At 54.2% G+C, this 22,745-nt stretch overlaps 4 non-coding genes and 2 pseudogenes across 4 annotated transcripts; all 6 read left to right on the top strand.

Moving 5' to 3' along the window:
• The first annotated feature begins 2,554 nt into the window (after positions 1-2,554).
• On the top strand, positions 2,555-2,749 carry LOC142791353 (U2 spliceosomal RNA). Its single transcript, XR_012890173.1, has one exon. It is a non-coding gene; the product is annotated as a U2 spliceosomal RNA (small nuclear RNA).
• A 2,324-nt stretch (positions 2,750-5,073) lies between these two features.
• Positions 5,074-5,265, top strand: LOC142791415 (U2 spliceosomal RNA). Its single transcript, XR_012890208.1, has one exon. It is a non-coding gene; the product is annotated as a U2 spliceosomal RNA (small nuclear RNA).
• A 2,324-nt stretch (positions 5,266-7,589) lies between these two features.
• Positions 7,590-7,781, top strand: LOC142791414 (U2 spliceosomal RNA). The gene has a single exon (XR_012890207.1). It is a non-coding gene; the product is annotated as a U2 spliceosomal RNA (small nuclear RNA).
• A 2,324-nt stretch (positions 7,782-10,105) lies between these two features.
• LOC142791412 (U2 spliceosomal RNA) lies at positions 10,106-10,297 on the top strand. The gene has a single exon (XR_012890205.1). It is a non-coding gene; the product is annotated as a U2 spliceosomal RNA (small nuclear RNA).
• Positions 10,298-13,363: 3,066 nt separating this feature from the next.
• On the top strand, positions 13,364-13,538 carry LOC142791379 (U2 spliceosomal RNA; annotated as a pseudogene).
• An 8,143-nt stretch (positions 13,539-21,681) lies between these two features.
• LOC142791338 (U2 spliceosomal RNA) lies at positions 21,682-21,856 on the top strand (annotated as a pseudogene).
• Positions 21,857-22,745: the final 889 nt, after the last annotated feature.

The following is a 22,745-nucleotide window of genomic DNA, read 5'->3' as shown; positions in this document are numbered from 1 at the left end:
TTTTTTTTTTCCTTTTAGATTTTGGTGCTCGAGTTGGACATGTACACTATGCATCAGTTTTTAAAACAAGTGCTGTAGCATCCCTCGCGACATGCCTGATAATGTTCGCCGGCAAGCATTTGGTGTGACGTCATGGGCGCATAGAGAGTACGCATGCAAGCAAGCACGCGTGGCTTCGACCTCTGGGAAAAAGAAGGTTTCAGTTTTAACATGTTTGTAAGCGAAACTAGAAACTTCAAGCGGACTGGGGATAAAAGCAATGCCGTGAAGCCAGCGCTGCCGCTGTCGGTGCACAATGCTGGTTGTGCATGGGTGGACGTCGGAATTGCTTTGCTACTGTTTGCCCGGCTTTTGGCCAGAACTAAGTACGAGGTGTGAAAGAATGGATTTTAATTACGTGCTAATGAATTGCATCGCTTCTCGGCCTTTTGGCTAAGATCAAAGTGCAGCGGTGGTTGGGCGACCATGCGGTACTGTCCAGGTGTCAGAAGGGCTTCCTGCCGCACGATGGGGTGTTCGAACACAACTTCGTGCTGCAGGGACGCCTGGACGACGCCAGGACGGGAGGTGGGGAACTGTGCGTGGGGTTCCTTGACTACGCCAACGCCTTCGGCTCGGTCGCACATGAGGCCCTCGTCGACGCTGTCCGCGGCGCCGGCGCGGGGGAGCCCTTCGCGGAGATCGTGGAGGAACTCTACCGCGCCAACACCACCTGCGTCGTGGCAGCTGACGGCACCACGGAGCCCATCGCCATCGGAGCGGGCCTACGCCAAGGCTGTCCCCTGAGCGGCCTGCTTTTCAACCTAGTGGTGGATCCCATCATCAGAGCAGTGCAGGGAGACGATAGGCAACACAACATCCTTGCCTACGCCGATGATCTGACGCTGCTCGCCGGGGATCCCGCCACCTTGCAGCGCCACCTCAACGTGGTGACGGCCCTTTCGGACCCGCTCGGGCTGCGGCTGAAGCCCGCCAAGTGCCGCACCCTCCACCTGTCCGGGCGCTACCCGGTGGGCACACGGCCCACCACTTTCACCGTGGGGAGCGTCCCGGTCCCGGCACTGGCGGACTTCGAGGAGCACCGGTTCCTGGGGCGTCCTGTGGGGTTCCGGGTGCTACCGGACCAGACGACGGTCGACGAGGCCATCCATCTCGGCAGACGGCTGCTCTCCTCCATGCTCACCCCATGGCAGAGGCTGGATTCTATCAAAACATTCCTATATCCAGCCCTCAACTTCGCCATGCGGGTGGGTCTTGCCAGCAAAGGAGAGTGGCATCGCTTGGACGAGGAGCTTCGCCCGATGATCAAGAGGACCCTGTACGTGCCGGCAAGAGCATCAAATGAATATGTGTACGGAAGTGCACAAGCCGGCACTGCAGGAATCCCTCTTGCGGCGGAGCTCAGCGACATCTGCCGAGTGGACGGGGCCTTCAAGCTCCTGTCGTCGACCGATCTGGAGGTCCGGGAGCGAGCGAGAGAGGAGCTCAACCGGGTGGTGTCAAGGCGGCTGAGGCGACCGGCGGACACGGACGACACCGAGGCCTACCTCTCAGGCGAAACGGAGGGTGACTTCCGGCAGACTGCGACCCAGCTGCAGTCTGTCTGGACGGAGGCACGCAAAGCCTCTCGTCGCCTTTCCGTCGCCTGGGAGCTTCTGGACCAGGGTGTCCGCATTACCTGCGGAGAGGCCACCGTGTCAGCGCGGAACCGCAACAAGCTCATCAAGATCCTTCGGGCCATCCTCAACCAAGACCGGGACCGTTCTCTCCAGGAGAAGCCGTCCCAGGGCAAGACGATGGCGTGTGTGGCGGCGGACCCCGCCAGTTTCCACTTCATGAGGTCCGGCCGCTACACCCGCTTCAAGGAGTGGCGCTTCATTCACCGCGCTCGGCTGAATCTCCTCCCCCTGAACGGCGCAAGAACGTGGGTGCCCGCAGCTGACAAGAGATGCCGACGCTGCGGGTACGAGGAGGAGACCCTGCCGCACGTTCTTTGCCACTGCATGCGGCAGAGCCGAGCCATGACGGAGCGCCACAACGCCATCGTTGCGCGCCTCAAGAAGGCGGCCCTGGGGCGGTTCACCGTCATCGGGGAGAACCAACAGGTCGGCGTCCCCGGCTTGCGACCCGACCTCGTCCTGGCCCGTGGTGAGGAAGCCCTAATCCTGGACGTCTGCTGTCCCTTCGACAACCGTTTGCAGGCGTTCCAGGAGGCTCGGAGGGTCAAGGAGGAGAAGTACGCCCCTCTAAAGCGTCATCTCCTCCAGCGGTTCCAGCGCGTCTCCGTCGATGCCATCATCGTTGGCTGCCTCGGCTCGTGGGACCCGGCCAACGATCGTGTCTGCCGCAGGATTTGTTCCAAGAACTACCTGCGGACTATGAAAAGACTCTGCGTGTCAGACACGATCGCCGCCTCTACTGACATCTACCGTGGACATATAGGCGTCTTGTAAATAGTTGTGTCCCCCTTTTTTTTTTTTTTTCTTCCGAGAAGCGATACTGCATTTGTCATACACTTTTATCCATTAGCCTTTGCCATTTCCTGTGATGTTCCATAACCATTTGTGTTCTTTCTGTAATAAGTATAATAAACAAATCTGTTCTTATCAGCTTAATATCTGATACGGATCCTATTTGGATCCAAGATATTAAACTTATTTTTGTGATGCGGCGGAGTGCTTGAAGCTTGCTTCACCTCCGCCACGGGTTGGCCCGGTATTGCACTACCTCCGGGATCGGCCCACTCACCCCCTGCGGGGTGAGTTCGACAATAAATTCAATGATAGAAGGAGTGTTCGGATTTACCCATGATACCGGGGTAAACGGCGTGGGTGCGTCGAGTGTCCGAGACGGTGCCCCGAATACCGCGCCCCGGCTGACGCGGTATTCGCGTGCAGGGAGTGCGCTAGCTGTGTTTACACTTACGATTGCTCTGGGAAAATAAATGTTTCCGTGTGTATTTCATATATGGAGGGTCTCTTTTATTTTGTTATGTTCACACGTACATACTCAAGTTTCTTATTTTTTTCAACATTCCTACTCATATTAATAAAACTATTGAGGAAATTATCATTACTGTTTCGGAGGAAAGCTAGAAGTGTGTATACGATGTGTATGCATGTGCGATGTGTATGTATGTATGTGTGTAGAAGTGTGTATGTATGTGCCAAGCTATTTCCGCTTTTCGAATTCACCCGTTTCGCAACGAAAAATAAAAAAAGCCTCTAGAAAATGGGGTTTGGTTGGTGTTTCTGTTTACAGTTGCAGTGGCAAGCGAAGGCATTTTTATTTCACATCTTCACGCGGCGTCTGAACCTGAAGACGCGTGCTCTCGCCACGTCTACGCATCTACACTATTCCCCATCACAAATTAAAATCGCAAAGAACGCCACAGGACCCACTCCGCACACACCTGCTGTACGGTGGAGCGGCAAAGCCCCGATGTGCTTTTCCTATGTCCACTGACCTTTGGGGTTTGACGTCCCAAAACCACCATATGATTATGGGAAAATTTCGACCACCTGGGGTTCTTTCACGTGCACCCTAATCTGAGCACAGGGAAATGCAGCCGCCGCGGCCGGGATTCGATCCCACCACCTGCGGGGCAGCAGCCGAGTACCTTACGGCCATCAGACCACCACGGCGGGCATCGCCTTGTTGATCAAACACTTCATTTCTGAACACCATCTCATACCAGCTCATCCACCGTTGGCTCTCGTTAATTACAACGAACATCCTCGCACGCTCACCTCAATGGAATTGCCAGTTGCTGGAAGTTCCAAGAAAATTGCGCACGGACGCACCACGCACGTACCTGAAGCGACGTGGACCCCAGGACGCGTGAGATCACGCCCCGGGCGCGCTTTGCCTCCGTACCCACTCGTCACTCCTCACAGCTTCACTAAGCCGAGTATGTAGAAGTCGAAGAAGCAGAACAACAAACCAGCCAATCCCCCACAGTGGGTGTGAGCCACAAGTGAAGGTCAACAAAAACAAGCAACACCAGCGAGCGCAGTGACGAAGCTATCGTAATGGGGCGAAATAATCCACGAATATGGCTGCACGTTGACGCACGGTCGCATTTGTGCAACCACCCGTGTCTCCCGAAGACCGTCTGTCGCGAGTCTTCGACGAAAAGCGCAGGCGAGTACTTCTCCACTGATTTCCGCGACCACTTGACGACCGCCTTCGGCCGCCTCATGTCCGTCCGGCACGATCGACGGAGCGCCGCACCAGCGCCTCGTACACGCCACCATAGCACTCCTACCCCTCGGAATCAGCAAAACTCGGACGTTTTCGACCACGACAGACAGAACCTGCCGGCCCGTTGAACGCTTGAACGACATCGCAGCGGCAAGTCGCACACTCACGTTCCGTCACCCTCTGCCACATGATCCTTCATTCACCGGCTTCACAACCCACGCGGTAGACGTTTCGCACGCATTCCCGGGTCTGCCTTTCACGGCAGGACCTTCGTCGACCTCGGTGCGGTGTTCCGCCACGTCGGAACTTGCAAGGCATATGTTGTGCGTGCTGAAGCAGCCAAAGGCACCACCTTTTTGCCGATGATTGTGGGCGTCGTTGCAGAGGCGTTGCTTGGGCAGCCGGCGTAGAAGCCATGTTGGATAGGTGACGTATTCACATTTTGCACAGTCATTTTTTTTTTTTTTTCCTTTTAGATTTTGGTGCTCGAGTTGGACATGTACACTATGCATCAGTTTTTAAAACAAGTGCTGTAGCATCCCTCGCGACATGCCTGATAATGTTCGCCGGCAAGCATTTGGTGTGACGTCATGGGCGCATAGAGAGTACGCATGCAAGCAAGCACGCGTGGCTTCGACCTCTGGGAAAAAGAAGGTTTCAGTTTTAACATGTTTGTAAGCGAAACTAGAAACTTCAAGCGGACTGGGGATAAAAGCAATGCCGTGAAGCCAGCGCTGCCGCTGTCGGTGCACAATGCTGGTTGTGCATGGGTGGACGTCGGAATTGCTTTGCTACTGTTTGCCCGGCTTTTGGCCAGAACTAAGTACGAGGTGTGAAAGAATGGATTTTAATTACGTGCTAATGAATTGCATCGCTTCTCGGCCTTTTGGCTAAGATCAAAGTGTAGTATCTGTTCTTATCAGCTTAATATCTGATACGGATCCTATTTGGATCCAAGATATTAAACTTATTTTTGTGATGCGGCGGAGTGCTTGAAGCTTGCTTCACCTCCGCCACGGGTTGGCCCGGTATTGCACTACCTCCGGGATCGGCCCACTCACCCCCTGCGGGGTGAGTTCGACAATAAATTCAATGATAGAAGGAGTGTTCGGATTTACCCATGATACCGGGGTAAACGGCGTGGGTGCGTCGAGTGTCCGAGACGGTGCCCCGAATACCGCGCCCCGGCTGACGCGGTATTCGCGTGCAGGGAGTGCGCTAGCTGTGTTTACACTTACGATTGCTCTGGGAAAATAAATGTTTCCGTGTGTATTTCATATATGGAGGGTCTCTTTTATTTTGTTATGTTCACACGTACATACTCAAGTTTCTTATTTTTTTCAACATTCCTACTCATATTAATAAAACTATTGAGGAAATTATCATTACTGTTTCGGAGGAAAGCTAGAAGTGTGTATACGATGTGTATGCATGTGCGATGTGTATGTATGTATGTGTGTAGAAGTGTGTATGTATGTGCCAAGCTATTTCCGCTTTTCGAATTCACCCGTTTCGCAACGAAAAATAAAAAAAGCCTCTAGAAAATGGGGTTTGGTTGGTGTTTCTGTTTACAGTTGCAGTGGCAAGCGAAGGCATTTTTATTTCACATCTTCACGCGGCGTCTGAACCTGAAGACGCGTGCTCTCGCCACGTCTACGCATCTACACTATTCCCCATCACAAATTAAAATCGCAAAGAACGCCACAGGACCCACTCCGCACACACCTGCTGTACGGTGGAGCGGCAAAGCCCCGATGTGCTTTTCCTATGTCCACTGACCTTTGGGGTTTGACGTCCCAAAACCACCATATGATTATGGGAAAATTTCGACCACCTGGGGTTCTTTCACGTGCACCCTAATCTGAGCACAGGGAAATGCAGCCGCCGCGGCCGGGATTCGATCCCACCACCTGCGGGGCAGCAGCCGAGTACCTTACGGCCATCAGACCACCACGGCGGGCATCGCCTTGTTGATCAAACACTTCATTTCTGAACACCATCTCATACCAGCTCATCCACCGTTGGCTCTCGTTAATTACAACGAACATCCTCGCACGCTCACCTCAATGGAATTGCCAGTTGCTGGAAGTTCCAAGAAAATTGCGCACGGACGCACCACGCACGTACCTGAAGCGACGTGGACCCCAGGACGCGTGAGATCACGCCCCGGGCGCGCTTTGCCTCCGTACCCACTCGTCACTCCTCACAGCTTCACTAAGCCGAGTATGTAGAAGTCGAAGAAGCAGAACAACAAACCAGCCAATCCCCCACAGTGGGTGTGAGCCACAAGTGAAGGTCAACAAAAACAAGCAACACCAGCGAGCGCAGTGACGAAGCTATCGTAATGGGGCGAAATAATCCACGAATATGGCTGCACGTTGACGCACGGTCGCATTTGTGCAACCACCCGTGTCTCCCGAAGACCGTCTGTCGCGAGTCTTCGACGAAAAGCGCAGGCGAGTACTTCTCCACTGATTTCCGCGACCACTTGACGACCGCCTTCGGCCGCCTCATGTCCGTCCGGCACGATCGACGGAGCGCCGCACCAGCGCCTCGTACACGCCACCATAGCACTCCTACCCCTCGGAATCAGCAAAACTCGGACGTTTTCGACCACGACAGACAGAACCTGCCGGCCCGTTGAACGCTTGAACGACATCGCAGCGGCAAGTCGCACACTCACGTTCCGTCACCCTCTGCCACATGATCCTTCATTCACCGGCTTCACAACCCACGCGGTAGACGTTTCGCACGCATTCCCGGGTCTGCCTTTCACGGCAGGACCTTCGTCGACCTCGGTGCGGTGTTCCGCCACGTCGGAACTTGCAAGGCATATGTTGTGCGTGCTGAAGCAGCCAAAGGCACCACCTTTTTGCCGATGATTGTGGGCGTCGTTGCAGAGGCGTTGCTTGGGCAGCCGGCGTAGAAGCCATGTTGGATAGGTGACGTATTCACATTTTGCACAGTCATTTTTTTTTTTTTTTCCTTTTAGATTTTGGTGCTCGAGTTGGACATGTACACTATGCATCAGTTTTTAAAACAAGTGCTGTAGCATCCCTCGCGACATGCCTGATAATGTTCGCCGGCAAGCATTTGGTGTGACGTCATGGGCGCATAGAGAGTACGCATGCAAGCAAGCACGCGTGGCTTCGACCTCTGGGAAAAAGAAGGTTTCAGTTTTAACATGTTTGTAAGCGAAACTAGAAACTTCAAGCGGACTGGGGATAAAAGCAATGCCGTGAAGCCAGCGCTGCCGCTGTCGGTGCACAATGCTGGTTGTGCATGGGTGGACGTCGGAATTGCTTTGCTACTGTTTGCCCGGCTTTTGGCCAGAACTAAGTACGAGGTGTGAAAGAATGGATTTTAATTACGTGCTAATGAATTGCATCGCTTCTCGGCCTTTTGGCTAAGATCAAAGTGTAGTATCTGTTCTTATCAGCTTAATATCTGATACGGATCCTATTTGGATCCAAGATATTAAACTTATTTTTGTGATGCGGCGGAGTGCTTGAAGCTTGCTTCACCTCCGCCACGGGTTGGCCCGGTATTGCACTACCTCCGGGATCGGCCCACTCACCCCCTGCGGGGTGAGTTCGACAATAAATTCAATGATAGAAGGAGTGTTCGGATTTACCCATGATACCGGGGTAAACGGCGTGGGTGCGTCGAGTGTCCGAGACGGTGCCCCGAATACCGCGCCCCGGCTGACGCGGTATTCGCGTGCAGGGAGTGCGCTAGCTGTGTTTACACTTACGATTGCTCTGGGAAAATAAATGTTTCCGTGTGTATTTCATATATGGAGGGTCTCTTTTATTTTGTTATGTTCACACGTACATACTCAAGTTTCTTATTTTTTTCAACATTCCTACTCATATTAATAAAACTATTGAGGAAATTATCATTACTGTTTCGGAGGAAAGCTAGAAGTGTGTATACGATGTGTATGCATGTGCGATGTGTATGTATGTATGTGTGTAGAAGTGTGTATGTATGTGCCAAGCTATTTCCGCTTTTCGAATTCACCCGTTTCGCAACGAAAAATAAAAAAAGCCTCTAGAAAATGGGGTTTGGTTGGTGTTTCTGTTTACAGTTGCAGTGGCAAGCGAAGGCATTTTTATTTCACATCTTCACGCGGCGTCTGAACCTGAAGACGCGTGCTCTCGCCACGTCTACGCATCTACACTATTCCCCATCACAAATTAAAATCGCAAAGAACGCCACAGGACCCACTCCGCACACACCTGCTGTACGGTGGAGCGGCAAAGCCCCGATGTGCTTTTCCTATGTCCACTGACCTTTGGGGTTTGACGTCCCAAAACCACCATATGATTATGGGAAAATTTCGACCACCTGGGGTTCTTTCACGTGCACCCTAATCTGAGCACAGGGAAATGCAGCCGCCGCGGCCGGGATTCGATCCCACCACCTGCGGGGCAGCAGCCGAGTACCTTACGGCCATCAGACCACCACGGCGGGCATCGCCTTGTTGATCAAACACTTCATTTCTGAACACCATCTCATACCAGCTCATCCACCGTTGGCTCTCGTTAATTACAACGAACATCCTCGCACGCTCACCTCAATGGAATTGCCAGTTGCTGGAAGTTCCAAGAAAATTGCGCACGGACGCACCACGCACGTACCTGAAGCGACGTGGACCCCAGGACGCGTGAGATCACGCCCCGGGCGCGCTTTGCCTCCGTACCCACTCGTCACTCCTCACAGCTTCACTAAGCCGAGTATGTAGAAGTCGAAGAAGCAGAACAACAAACCAGCCAATCCCCCACAGTGGGTGTGAGCCACAAGTGAAGGTCAACAAAAACAAGCAACACCAGCGAGCGCAGTGACGAAGCTATCGTAATGGGGCGAAATAATCCACGAATATGGCTGCACGTTGACGCACGGTCGCATTTGTGCAACCACCCGTGTCTCCCGAAGACCGTCTGTCGCGAGTCTTCGACGAAAAGCGCAGGCGAGTACTTCTCCACTGATTTCCGCGACCACTTGACGACCGCCTTCGGCCGCCTCATGTCCGTCCGGCACGATCGACGGAGCGCCGCACCAGCGCCTCGTACACGCCACCATAGCACTCCTACCCCTCGGAATCAGCAAAACTCGGACGTTTTCGACCACGACAGACAGAACCTGCCGGCCCGTTGAACGCTTGAACGACATCGCAGCGGCAAGTCGCACACTCACGTTCCGTCACCCTCTGCCACATGATCCTTCATTCACCGGCTTCACAACCCACGCGGTAGACGTTTCGCACGCATTCCCGGGTCTGCCTTTCACGGCAGGACCTTCGTCGACCTCGGTGCGGTGTTCCGCCACGTCGGAACTTGCAAGGCATATGTTGTGCGTGCTGAAGCAGCCAAAGGCACCACCTTTTTGCCGATGATTGTGGGCGTCGTTGCAGAGGCGTTGCTTGGGCAGCCGGCGTAGAAGCCATGTTGGATAGGTGACGTATTCACATTTTGCACAGTCATTTTTTTTTTTTTTTCCTTTTAGATTTTGGTGCTCGAGTTGGACATGTACACTATGCATCAGTTTTTAAAACAAGTGCTGTAGCATCCCTCGCGACATGCCTGATAATGTTCGCCGGCAAGCATTTGGTGTGACGTCATGGGCGCATAGAGAGTACGCATGCAAGCAAGCACGCGTGGCTTCGACCTCTGGGAAAAAGAAGGTTTCAGTTTTAACATGTTTGTAAGCGAAACTAGAAACTTCAAGCGGACTGGGGATAAAAGCAATGCCGTGAAGCCAGCGCTGCCGCTGTCGGTGCACAATGCTGGTTGTGCATGGGTGGACGTCGGAATTGCTTTGCTACTGTTTGCCCGGCTTTTGGCCAGAACTAAGTACGAGGTGTGAAAGAATGGATTTTAATTACGTGCTAATGAATTGCATCGCTTCTCGGCCTTTTGGCTAAGATCAAAGTGTAGTATCTGTTCTTATCAGCTTAATATCTGATACGGATCCTATTTGGATCCAAGATATTAAACTTATTTTTGTGATGCGGCGGAGTGCTTGAAGCTTGCTTCACCTCCGCCACGGGTTGGCCCGGTATTGCACTACCTCCGGGATCGGCCCACTCACCCCCTGCGGGGTGAGTTCGACAATAAATTCAATGATAGAAGGAGTGTTCGGATTTACCCATGATACCGGGGTAAACGGCGTGGGTGCGTCGAGTGTCCGAGACGGTGCCCCGAATACCGCGCCCCGGCTGACGCGGTATTCGCGTGCAGGGAGTGCGCTAGCTGTGTTTACACTTACGATTGCTCTGGGAAAATAAATGTTTCCGTGTGTATTTCATATATGGAGGGTCTCTTTTATTTTGTTATGTTCACACGTACATACTCAAGTTTCTTATTTTTTTCAACATTCCTACTCATATTAATAAAACTATTGAGGAAATTATCATTACTGTTTCGGAGGAAAGCTAGAAGTGTGTATACGATGTGTATGCATGTGCGATGTGTATGTATGTATGTGTGTAGAAGTGTGTATGTATGTGCCAAGCTATTTCCGCTTTTCGAATTCACCCGTTTCGCAACGAAAAATAAAAAAAGCCTCTAGAAAATGGGGTTTGGTTGGTGTTTCTGTTTACAGTTGCAGTGGCAAGCGAAGGCATTTTTATTTCACATCTTCACGCGGCGTCTGAACCTGAAGACGCGTGCTCTCGCCACGTCTACGCATCTACACTATTCCCCATCACAAATTAAAATCGCAAAGAACGCCACAGGACCCACTCCGCACACACCTGCTGTACGGTGGAGCGGCAAAGCCCCGATGTGCTTTTCCTATGTCCACTGACCTTTGGGGTTTGACGTCCCAAAACCACCATATGATTATGGGAAAATTTCGACCACCTGGGGTTCTTTCACGTGCACCCTAATCTGAGCACAGGGAAATGCAGCCGCCGCGGCCGGGATTCGATCCCACCACCTGCGGGGCAGCAGCCGAGTACCTTACGGCCATCAGACCACCACGGCGGGCATCGCCTTGTTGATCAAACACTTCATTTCTGAACACCATCTCATACCAGCTCATCCACCGTTGGCTCTCGTTAATTACAACGAACATCCTCGCACGCTCACCTCAATGGAATTGCCAGTTGCTGGAAGTTCCAAGAAAATTGCGCACGGACGCACCACGCACGTACCTGAAGCGACGTGGACCCCAGGACGCGTGAGATCACGCCCCGGGCGCGCTTTGCCTCCGTACCCACTCGTCACTCCTCACAGCTTCACTAAGCCGAGTATGTAGAAGTCGAAGAAGCAGAACAACAAACCAGCCAATCCCCCACAGTGGGTGTGAGCCACAAGTGAAGGTCAACAAAAACAAGCAACACCAGCGAGCGCAGTGACGAAGCTATCGTAATGGGGCGAAATAATCCACGAATATGGCTGCACGTTGACGCACGGTCGCATTTGTGCAACCACCCGTGTCTCCCGAAGACCGTCTGTCGCGAGTCTTCGACGAAAAGCGCAGGCGAGTACTTCTCCACTGATTTCCGCGACCACTTGACGACCGCCTTCGGCCGCCTCATGTCCGTCCGGCACGATCGACGGAGCGCCGCACCAGCGCCTCGTACACGCCACCATAGCACTCCTACCCCTCGGAATCAGCAAAACTCGGACGTTTTCGACCACGACAGACAGAACCTGCCGGCCCGTTGAACGCTTGAACGACATCGCAGCGGCAAGTCGCACACTCACGTTCCGTCACCCTCTGCCACATGATCCTTCATTCACCGGCTTCACAACCCACGCGGTAGACGTTTCGCACGCATTCCCGGGTCTGCCTTTCACGGCAGGACCTTCGTCGACCTCGGTGCGGTGTTCCGCCACGTCGGAACTTGCAAGGCATATGTTGTGCGTGCTGAAGCAGCCAAAGGCACCACCTTTTTGCCGATGATTGTGGGCGTCGTTGCAGAGGCGTTGCTTGGGCAGCCGGCGTAGAAGCCATGTTGGATAGGTGACGTATTCACATTTTGCACAGTCATTTTTTTTTTTTTTTCCTTTTAGATTTTGGTGCTCGAGTTGGACATGTACACTATGCATCAGTTTTTAAAACAAGTGCTGTAGCATCCCTCGCGACATGCCTGATAATGTTCGCCGGCAAGCATTTGGTGTGACGTCATGGGCGCATAGAGAGTACGCATGCAAGCAAGCACGCGTGGCTTCGACCTCTGGGAAAAAGAAGGTTTCAGTTTTAACATGTTTGTAAGCGAAACTAGAAACTTCAAGCGGACTGGGGATAAAAGCAATGCCGTGAAGCCAGCGCTGCCGCTGTCGGTGCACAATGCTGGTTGTGCATGGGTGGACGTCGGAATTGCTTTGCTACTGTTTGCCCGGCTTTTGGCCAGAACTAAGTACGAGGTGTGAAAGAATGGATTTTAATTACGTGCTAATGAATTGCATCGCTTCTCGGCCTTTTGGCTAAGATCAAAGTGTAGTCCTACCTCTCGGGACTACATTTTTGGCCTTTGGGCCGGGGTTGGATGCCCCCCCTTGAGGGGGGACAACCCTTTTCACTCTTTTTTTTCTTTCTCCTCTCGCTTCTCTTTTCCCGCTTCCTTCTTACGCTTGCGGTGCATCCAAACCGGGCTCCCTCGGGAGCTGACTGGGCAGTTGCACCGCAACTTATACGTTCTTCCCCTGTCCTGAGGTTAGGGCGTGGGTCTGAACCCACCCCTGACCGCCTGGCCTCTCCAGCAGGACTGTCTGGGGTCTTTGGACCCGCGAAGGTGTTATGCCTGCGGGATCCACTTGCGGCCTCTCTTCGGGGTGCGGCAGCAGGGGAGTGACGCTCCGCGGTGGGCAAAAGGCTCACCCCGCTATCACCGCTGTATTGAGCTATAAGCTCTGGGGTCGCTTGCTTAGCTGGCGGGTGGTCGCCCAAGGCGGCCTTCCCGACTAAGCCCAGGGTACCCCGGCCCTGGGTGGACGTGCAGCCCAGCCCCTGCTCTGCCGGCCTGCTCCAATGCAGCTCCACCATGGCTCTAAGCCATGGCGACTGGCCAAGCCCTTTGGTGAGAAAGGGTGGACGCTGGGGCAGCCGGTAGGGCGCCGCACCCTTGGTCAGGCCCGGTGGTCCCGGAGGTCCGGGCGGCCTTTGATCGGGCCAGCAAGGCCGAGACTTCTACTTCCTCTCTTGTGTGCTGCCTCTTTTGACAACCTCACTCTGTTCTTATCAGCTTAATATCTGATACGGATCCTATTTGGATCCAAGATATTAAACTTATTTTTGTGATGCGGCGGAGTGCTTGAAGCTTGCTTCACCTCCGCCACGGGTTGGCCCGGTATTGCACTACCTCCGGGATCGGCCCACTCACCCCCTGCGGGGTGAGTTCGACAATAAATTCAATGATAGAAGGAGTGTTCGGATTTACCCATGATACCGGGGTAAACGGCGTGGGTGCGTCGAGTGTCCGAGACGGTGCCCCGAATACCGCGCCCCGGCTGACGCGGTATTCGCGTGCAGGGAGTGCGCTAGCTGTGTTTACACTTACGATTGCTCTGGGAAAATAAATGTTTCCGTGTGTATTTCATATATGGAGGGTCTCTTTTATTTTGTTATGTTCACACGTACATACTCAAGTTTCTTATTTTTTTCAACATTCCTACTCATATTAATAAAACTATTGAGGAAATTATCATTACTGTTTCGGAGGAAAGCTAGAAGTGTGTATACGATGTGTATGCATGTGCGATGTGTATGTATGTATGTGTGTAGAAGTGTGTATGTATGTGCCAAGCTATTTCCGCTTTTCGAATTCACCCGTTTCGCAACGAAAAATAAAAAAAGCCTCTAGAAAATGGGGTTTGGTTGGTGTTTCTGTTTACAGTTGCAGTGGCAAGCGAAGGCATTTTTATTTCACATCTTCACGCGGCGTCTGAACCTGAAGACGCGTGCTCTCGCCACGTCTACGCATCTACACTATTCCCCATCACAAATTAAAATCGCAAAGAACGCCACAGGACCCACTCCGCACACACCTGCTGTACGGTGGAGCGGCAAAGCCCCGATGTGCTTTTCCTATGTCCACTGACCTTTGGGGTTTGACGTCCCAAAACCACCATATGATTATGGGAAAATTTCGACCACCTGGGGTTCTTTCACGTGCACCCTAATCTGAGCACAGGGAAATGCAGCCGCCGCGGCCGGGATTCGATCCCACCACCTGCGGGGCAGCAGCCGAGTACCTTACGGCCATCAGACCACCACGGCGGGCATCGCCTTGTTGATCAAACACTTCATTTCTGAACACCATCTCATACCAGCTCATCCACCGTTGGCTCTCGTTAATTACAACGAACATCCTCGCACGCTCACCTCAATGGAATTGCCAGTTGCTGGAAGTTCCAAGAAAATTGCGCACTAGACGTACGGACGCACCACGCACGTACCTGAAGCGACGTGGACCCCAGGACGCGTGAGATCACGCCCCGGGCGCGCTTTGCCTCCGTACCCACTCGTCACTCCTCACAGCTTCACTAAGCCGAGTATGTAGAAGTCGAAGAAGCAGAACAACAAACCAGCCAATCCCCCACAGTGGGTGTGAGCCACAAGTGAAGGTCAACAAAAACAAGCAACACCAGCGAGCGCAGTGACGAAGCTATCGTAATGGGGCGAAATAATCCACGAATATGGCTGCACGTTGACGCACGGTCGCATTTGTGCAACCACCCGTGTCTCCCGAAGACCGTCTGTCGCGAGTCTTCGACGAAAAGCGCAGGCGAGTACTTCTCCACTGATTTCCGCGACCACTTGACGACCGCCTTCGGCCGCCTCATGTCCGTCCGGCACGATCGACGGAGCGCCGCACCAGCGCCTCGTACACGCCACCATAGCACTCCTACCCCTCGGAATCAGCAAAACTCGGACGTTTTCGACCACGACAGACAGAACCTGCCGGCCCGTTGAACGCTTGAACGACATCGCAGCGGCAAGTCGCACACTCACGTTCCGTCACCCTCTGCCACATGATCCTTCATTCACCGGCTTCACAACCCACGCGGTAGACGTTTCGCACGCATTCCCGGGTCTGCCTTTCACGGCAGGACCTTCGTCGACCTCGGTGCGGTGTTCCGCCACGTCGGAACTTGCAAGGCATATGTTGTGCGTGCTGAAGCAGCCAAAGGCACCACCTTTTTGCCGATGATTGTGGGCGTCGTTGCAGAGGCGTTGCTTGGGCAGCCGGCGTAGAAGCCATGTTGGATAGGTGACGTATTCACATTTTGCACAGTCATTTTTTTTTTTTTTTCCTTTTAGATTTTGGTGCTCGAGTTGGACATGTACACTATGCATCAGTTTTTAAAACAAGTGCTGTAGCATCCCTCGCGACATGCCTGATAATGTTCGCCGGCAAGCATTTGGTGTGACGTCATGGGCGCATAGAGAGTACGCATGCAAGCAAGCACGCGTGGCTTCGACCTCTGGGAAAAAGAAGGTTTCAGTTTTAACATGTTTGTAAGCGAAACTAGAAACTTCAAGCGGACTGGGGATAAAAGCAATGCCGTGAAGCCAGCGCTGCCGCTGTCGGTGCACAATGCTGGTTGTGCATGGGTGGACGTCGGAATTGCTTTGCTACTGTTTGCCCGGCTTTTGGCCAGAACTAAGTACGAGGTGTGAAAGAATGGATTTTAATTACGTGCTAATGAATTGCATCGCTTCTCGGCCTTTTGGCTAAGATCAAGGGTCGTGTAAGCAGTTGCCTCGCGCGAGTCACTACGTCGGACCCGGGGTCACGTCACGCTGACGTCATCCCCGGGGTTCAAGCCTCCAAGAATAGCCTGCGTGGCGTTGCCGTCTCCGACGTGCGACCGCTGCCCCTGGGTTTCGGGCCTTCCCGCCCGGTGCCCGCCTGTTCCATGCCGGAAGGAGCAAGGTCCCCGGTCCACGCCCGCCGTCCCGGAGCCCCCCTGCTGCCTACCGGCCGCCTCCTGATCCTGCGCGGCGCCCGCCTCGGCTGAGCCGCTACTACCAGTGTGCAGCGCGCCTGCACGACACAAGTTTCCACCAGTCACGCCCCCTTCCACCGGCGACAACGCCCTCAGAATGGCGGCCACATCCGATTTACCTGTGAGAGAAAACTGTTTCCTGTTTACGGCGCCGGATGGCGACGTTTCTCTTGATGACTTGATCGATGCAGTCGAAGTAGTTGCAGGCGATGATAGTGTGTTCGTGTTGCAGCATATGGGCGGTGCCAAGTTTCTCGTATGCACCCGTAACGCCAGTCAGGCAACTAAGTTAATGGTGGCTGAGGGTTTCCGGGTGAATGGCATAAGCGTACCGGTTGAGGCCGTAGGGCCGCCGGTCACGTATGTAAACGCCTACCGGTACCCAGCCTATATGCCCGACGAGATACTTGGCAACGCCCTGGCGCAGTATGGTAAGGTGCGGGGCATTTCGTTTGCTACTGTGGCCTCCCGTCAAAATAAGTTAAACGGCGTCAGGGTCGTTAAAATCGAAATGAGCAAACCGGTGCCCAACTTTGCGACCATTGCGGGGCACCGTGTCATGTTCGAATACCGAGGCATGAGGCGGGTGTGCGCACGATGCAGCGAGGTGGGCCATATGGCGACCGCGTGCTCCGCACCTTACTGCAAACGATGTGGAATTTTCGGGCACGACACTGAGGGCTGCTCAGCCGAATGCAAGCGTTGTGGGGGGCAACACGGGACGAGAGATTGTTTTAGGAGGCGCACCTACGCGTCCGCCGCACGCGGTTTCCCCTCAGTGACAAACCTTGAGCCGAACTTAGCGCAGTCGAGCGGCCCCTCAGCACCCAGGCCAGGCGTACTCCACTCGCGCATGCAAGTCTTGACGCCCAGGACCGCGGCTCGCACGCCGCCGACAGCTTCCCCCAGCCGAGACCATGATACGGACAGTAGCTTGCTCGCAAGTGTCCCTGTGACAAATTCACCCGCCAACGAGGAAGAGAGGCCCGAGAGGAATGACGACACCGCCGCCACGTCATCAGAAACAGAGTCGAGTGACCTCGAAACCGTCTCGACACCCTCGGCTCCTTCTACACCGTCCGCCCCCCTGTCGGGCCAGGATGGCTGTCACAGCACTTCAGACACTGCCGCAACAACTGACAGGGATGAGCTTCCCCTCTCCATCTCAAAAGCGCCGGTGAATATGCTCGCCCCAGTGTCCGCTCAGGACTTAGATGACGGCATTAAAGACCCCACACGAGACGACCTGCCCATCGTGAGCCGCGGGTACTACGAGCTTCCGGATGACCGCCACCGCCACGGCGCTCAATCAAACCTGCCGCCCACCTCCCGGCTCCCCCTTGATCACGCGCCGCCCCACTTGAGTCGTAAACCGGACCCGCTTGCGTCACAGCCAGCGCCAGGCCGTGATGAGCGGGCACGCTCTCGCTCGCGCCGACGGCAAGGAGAGGATGATAAGAAGGATCCGAGGGGGAGAGCCACAAGCAGAGAGGCGCGGCAGCGGCGAACCGGGCCGGACGCCAGGAGCAGTGACAGTGACGCCCCCCCGAGGGCGAAGACGCAGAAGCTAGCCCAGAGCACCGCCGGCAAAGGGGAACCGCCCCCTAAAGCCAGCGAGGCGTTTTGATTACCTCGCAACAGATGGCAGCGCAGGCGTAAAGCCAGCGAGGCGTTTTGTTTACCTAGCCACAGATGGCAGCACAGGCGAGCGCGCCGTTTGCTGTTCCCCCCTCGCTGAGCGCTCCACCTCCCGCACACTGATGCCCCCCCCCCCCCCCCCCCCCCCCCCGCTCGCCCTCTAGTTCCCTCGAATGACTGACCAACTCCGCTTCGCTACCTGGAATGTGCGCGGACTCCGCGACAAAACGAAGCAAACCGCGGTCATTTCGTTTGCCCGCTCCCAAGATATTGACCTGCTGTTCGTCCAGGAGGCGAATTTCCGTTCCCCCCTCGACGTCGCGCACTTCCGTAGCCTGTGCCAGGTCGAAGCTTTTTTTTCCTTGACGAGGGCTAAGTCCTGCGGGGTCGGGGTCGTCTTTGTCTCCGGGAGGTTTAGACAAAAGGCTCATTGCGCGTTCGGGGCCGATGGCCGCACGTTGATAGTCGATATTTTCATCGATGGGCAGAAAGTCCGGTTCGTCAACGTGTACGCGCCTGTCACGAGATCGGAGACCAATCCCTTCTTCAGGGAGCTTGGAGAGTTCCTGCTAGCCCCCCTCCCGCATGTGGTCCTGGGAGACTTCAACTGTGTGGTAGACGCTACGAGGGATATCCGGGGACCGGGTCGCGGTGGCTCAGCCTACCACGCAAAAGAACTCATCAGGGTGCTCCGCTGCCTGCGACTTTCCGACGCATGGGTCGTCCTCCACGACGACGATTTCGGCCCCACCCGAGTGTCAAAGGCCACCGCTAGCCGGCTCGACCGTGCCTACTTACCAGAGTTCCTACTGCCCTCCCTAGCAGCGTGTGAGGTGCTCCCGCTACCATCTGCTTTGACTCGTCTCTCTGACCACGCGCCACTGTTAACCACAGTCCGTGCAAAGCCTGGCCCCAAATCGAATGATATGTCGTGGCGCCTGGATTCGGCACTACTGAAGGATCCAGTGTCCGTTCCACAGATCCAGGCACGCATAGAGGCCTCGATCAGAGCGACCTCCCGCATAACACCGACTACCTGGGACGACCTCAAGGCGGCATGGAAGGCTCTTCTCCAAGAAGAAGGTAGTGAAAGAAGAAAGCGCATGACGTCCGAGATGAATGAGATACTGCGCAGAATGCGTATCATTCAGAGTGCGGACATCCTCACCACCTGTACACGAGATTACCTCTCCTCCCTTAAGGTGCAGTACGAAAGACTACTTCGGGCGGCTAACGGCGAAAGATGTGCGACTCGGGCCGCCTCCGATGAACAGTCAGAGGCCGCCCCGCGCGAAGTACGCGGAAACGGCTCGGTACGCATAGTGGAAGTCATGCGCCCCGACGGTACGCTCACGAAGGACCCGACCGAGATCGAGGCGACTTTCTTGCAGCACTTTGAGTCAGCGTTCCGCGAGCCGGACCCCACGACGACCCTCTCGGTGCCAGCGTGCCTGTCGGAGTTGTACAAATCCCTAAAGTGCCTGGAAGAAGATCAGGGCTCGACCATGTGTGGCGCAGCCACGTTAGAGGAGTTGAGGGCCGCGATCGAGCAAATGCCACCGAACTCGGCCCCCGGCGCGGACGGCCTCACCGCGGGCTTCTATGCCACTTTTTTTGAGACCCTGAAGGAACCGCTCCTGGCAGTCGTCAACACGGTCCTTGAAGGACACGCGAAACCTGCCTCTTTTGGCATGGGGCGCGTAGTCCTTATTCTGAAAGAGGGTGCACCGCGGAACACGCCGTCGTCGTGGCGTCCAATCACGCTGCTCAACGTCGATTATAAGATCGTCGCTTCAATTCTAAACAGTCGGCTTAAGTCCTTTTTGCCAGACATCATTGGTCCGCATCAGGCCTGCGCAGTCCCGGGCAGGTCAATGTTTGCCAATCTGACTGTCACAAGAGACGTCTTTCAATACGCATCTGAGAAAAGAGTCACGGGAGCCTTTCTTTCCCTCGATCAAGCAAAAGCTTTCGACAGAGTTAGGCACACTTACCTGTTCGAAACGCTTCGAGAGTTCGGCCTCCCGCCAGGTTTTGTACAAGTGATCGAGCTCCTGTACTCTGATCTCAGATGCCACGTAGTGGTAAATGGCTCCACGACAGCTACCTTCCAATACACAAGAGGGATAAGGCAGGGGTGCCCACTCGGCCCGACCCTCTTTGTACTCTCGATAGAGCCGCTACTCTCGTCTCTTGCCAGCGATGCGCACATCCGAGGCCTCCCCCTCACAGGATCAGCGGACTTGAAAGTGCTCGCGTACGCCGACGACATCTCCCTTTTTGTCAGGGACCCTAGTAGCCTCGACCGTTTTCGCCAGGTCTTTGCATCCTACGCCCTCGCATCAGGAGCGCAGTTGAACGAGGGAAAGTGCAAGGCACTCCTATTCGGCCATTTCCCGGCGCACGCGATCGGCAACTACGAGGCGGTGAGCACAGTGAAGGTCCTTGGTATATACTTTTCCTGTGAAGGAGTTGCGGCCTCGACGTGGTCCCGAGTCCTCGAAAGGGCTGAACAAGTGTCAGAGCGCGCAGACCTGCGAGGCCTGACGCTTAGAGAGAAAGCCGTAGCGGTCAAGACAAGCATTTGCGCCCTAGCCTCGCATGCGAGCCGAGTGGCGGTGATGCCCGCAAGAGCAGTAAGCCAGCTGTCTAAGCTCATAAACGCATACATGTGGGACGGGAAACCGCCACCGGTGAAACAAAACATGCTGCAACTGGCAACGTCTGAAGGGGGTCTCGGTCTCCCGCATGTTCTGACCGTAAGTAGGGTCCTGGCCCTGAAAACCGCCCGCATGCTCGTGCGCGCGAGCGATTACTTGGGTCGCAACTTACTACTGTACTGGAGCGGAGTGAGGCATGACTGGTTGGATGCAGGCCGTCACACCGGACCCTTTGCGGAGGAGCCTGCGCCCTTCTATAAAACGGCATCTGCGACGTGGCGCATGTTGCAAAAAGAAGTGCCTGACGGCGACGTGGACGAGGACCCGCCAGCGCGCATCGTCGAAGCTATCACGCTGGAACAGTTGAGCGACTCGGACCGGAAACGCGCTGAGCGCGCGAGGCGCGAACTGAACTCGCTTCGCTGCGGCACCCCCCGTGATGCACACGACTTTCTGGTGAAAAAGGCCTGGGCTGTGCTCCCCACCAGAGAACGCCTCAACAAATTTGGAATTGTCCCAGATGCACGCTGCCCTAACTGCCGCGCAGTGGAAACGCAGGATCACGCGCTTTTTCAGTGTATCTCGGTGAAACCCGTGTGGCGGATGGTAGCCCATTCCTTTGGTATCCGGCCCCCTCCTTACCACAAGCGCAACAAGGGTGCCTTTGCCCAACTGGTGCTTGTTTACACATTGCTGGCTATCTGGCAAAGGCGCTCATTAGCAGAGGCGCGCAGGAAGCCTGTGCGAGCCGCGTTCCCGACCGTCTCGCGCATAAGGCGGCTGTTATGGGCTCACCTATCGGGCGAACTCGAGGCCAGCGGCGAGGAGTGCTTCCTCCGACGCTGGCATACCAAATTCTTTTTTGTAAGAGAGGGCAAGCTTCACGCCCCCCTGATAAGCCATTAACCCCCCCCCCCCCTCCTTTTCTTCCTCAATTCTTTGTTACAAGAGCTAAGGGAAAGCAACGCTGTAAATATGTAAATATCTTAGTGTGTTCCATTCATGTATATATGTGGTGTGTGTAGTGCTTATTCAGGCGTACAGAAGCATGTGCGCATAGCAAGTTTGTACATAGTGTATATAGTTCATCAAGCGTTTTGTCTCTTACGTCAATGAATGTGTATTTATTTACGCCCCTTTTGAACTGTATCCGGCCAAAATATGGCTGCGTATTGTGTACGTATAATGATGTGATTGTTTACTCAGTTGGAAGTGAATAAACTTCTCTTTGATGTAGTATCTGTTCTTATCAGCTTAATATCTGATACGGATCCTATTTGGATCCAAGATATTAAACTTATTTTTGTGATGCGGCGGAGTGCTTGAAGCTTGCTTCACCTCCGCCACGGGTTGGCCCGGTATTGCACTACCTCCGGGATCGGCCCACTCACCCCCTGCGGGGTGAGTTCGACAATAAATTCAATGATAGAAGGAGTGTTCGGATTTACCCATGATACCGGGGTAAACGGCGTGGGTGCGTCGAGTGTCCGAGACGGTGCCCCGAATACCGCGCCCCGGCTGACGCGGTATTCGCGTGCAGGGAGTGCGCTAGCTGTGTTTACACTTACGATTGCTCTGGGAAAATAAATGTTTCCGTGTGTATTTCATATATGGAGGGTCTCTTTTATTTTGTTATGTTCACACGTACATACTCAAGTTTCTTATTTTTTTCAACATTCCTACTCATATTAATAAAACTATTGAGGAAATTATCATTACTGTTTCGGAGGAAAGCTAGAAGTGTGTATACGATGTGTATGCATGTGCGATGTGTATGTATGTATGTGTGTAGAAGTGTGTATGTATGTGCCAAGCTATTTCCGCTTTTCGAATTCACCCGTTTCGCAACGAAAAATAAAAAAAGCCTCTAGAAAATGGGGTTTGGTTGGTGTTTCTGTTTACAGTTGCAGTGGCAAGCGAAGGCATTTTTATTTCACATCTTCACGCGGCGTCTGAACCTGAAGACGCGTGCTCTCGCCACGTCTACGCATCTACACTATTCCCCATCACAAATTAAAATCGCAAAGAACGCCACAGGACCCACTCCGCACACACCTGCTGTACGGTGGAGCGGCAAAGCCCCGATGTGCTTTTCCTATGTCCACTGACCTTTGGGGTTTGACGTCCCAAAACCACCATATGATTATGGGAAAATTTCGACCACCTGGGGTTCTTTCACGTGCACCCTAATCTGAGCACAGGGAAATGCAGCCGCCGCGGCCGGGATTCGATCCCACCACCTGCGGGGCAGCAGCCGAGTACCTTACGGCCATCAGACCAC

This window comes from Rhipicephalus microplus, unplaced genomic scaffold (genome assembly GCF_043290135.1).
Source record: "Rhipicephalus microplus isolate Deutch F79 unplaced genomic scaffold, USDA_Rmic scaffold_165, whole genome shotgun sequence".
NCBI lineage: Eukaryota > Metazoa > Arthropoda > Arachnida > Ixodida > Ixodidae > Rhipicephalus > Rhipicephalus microplus.
The sequence above is the reverse complement of the archived record's forward strand: the minus strand, read 5'-3'. Positions and strand labels throughout refer to the sequence as shown.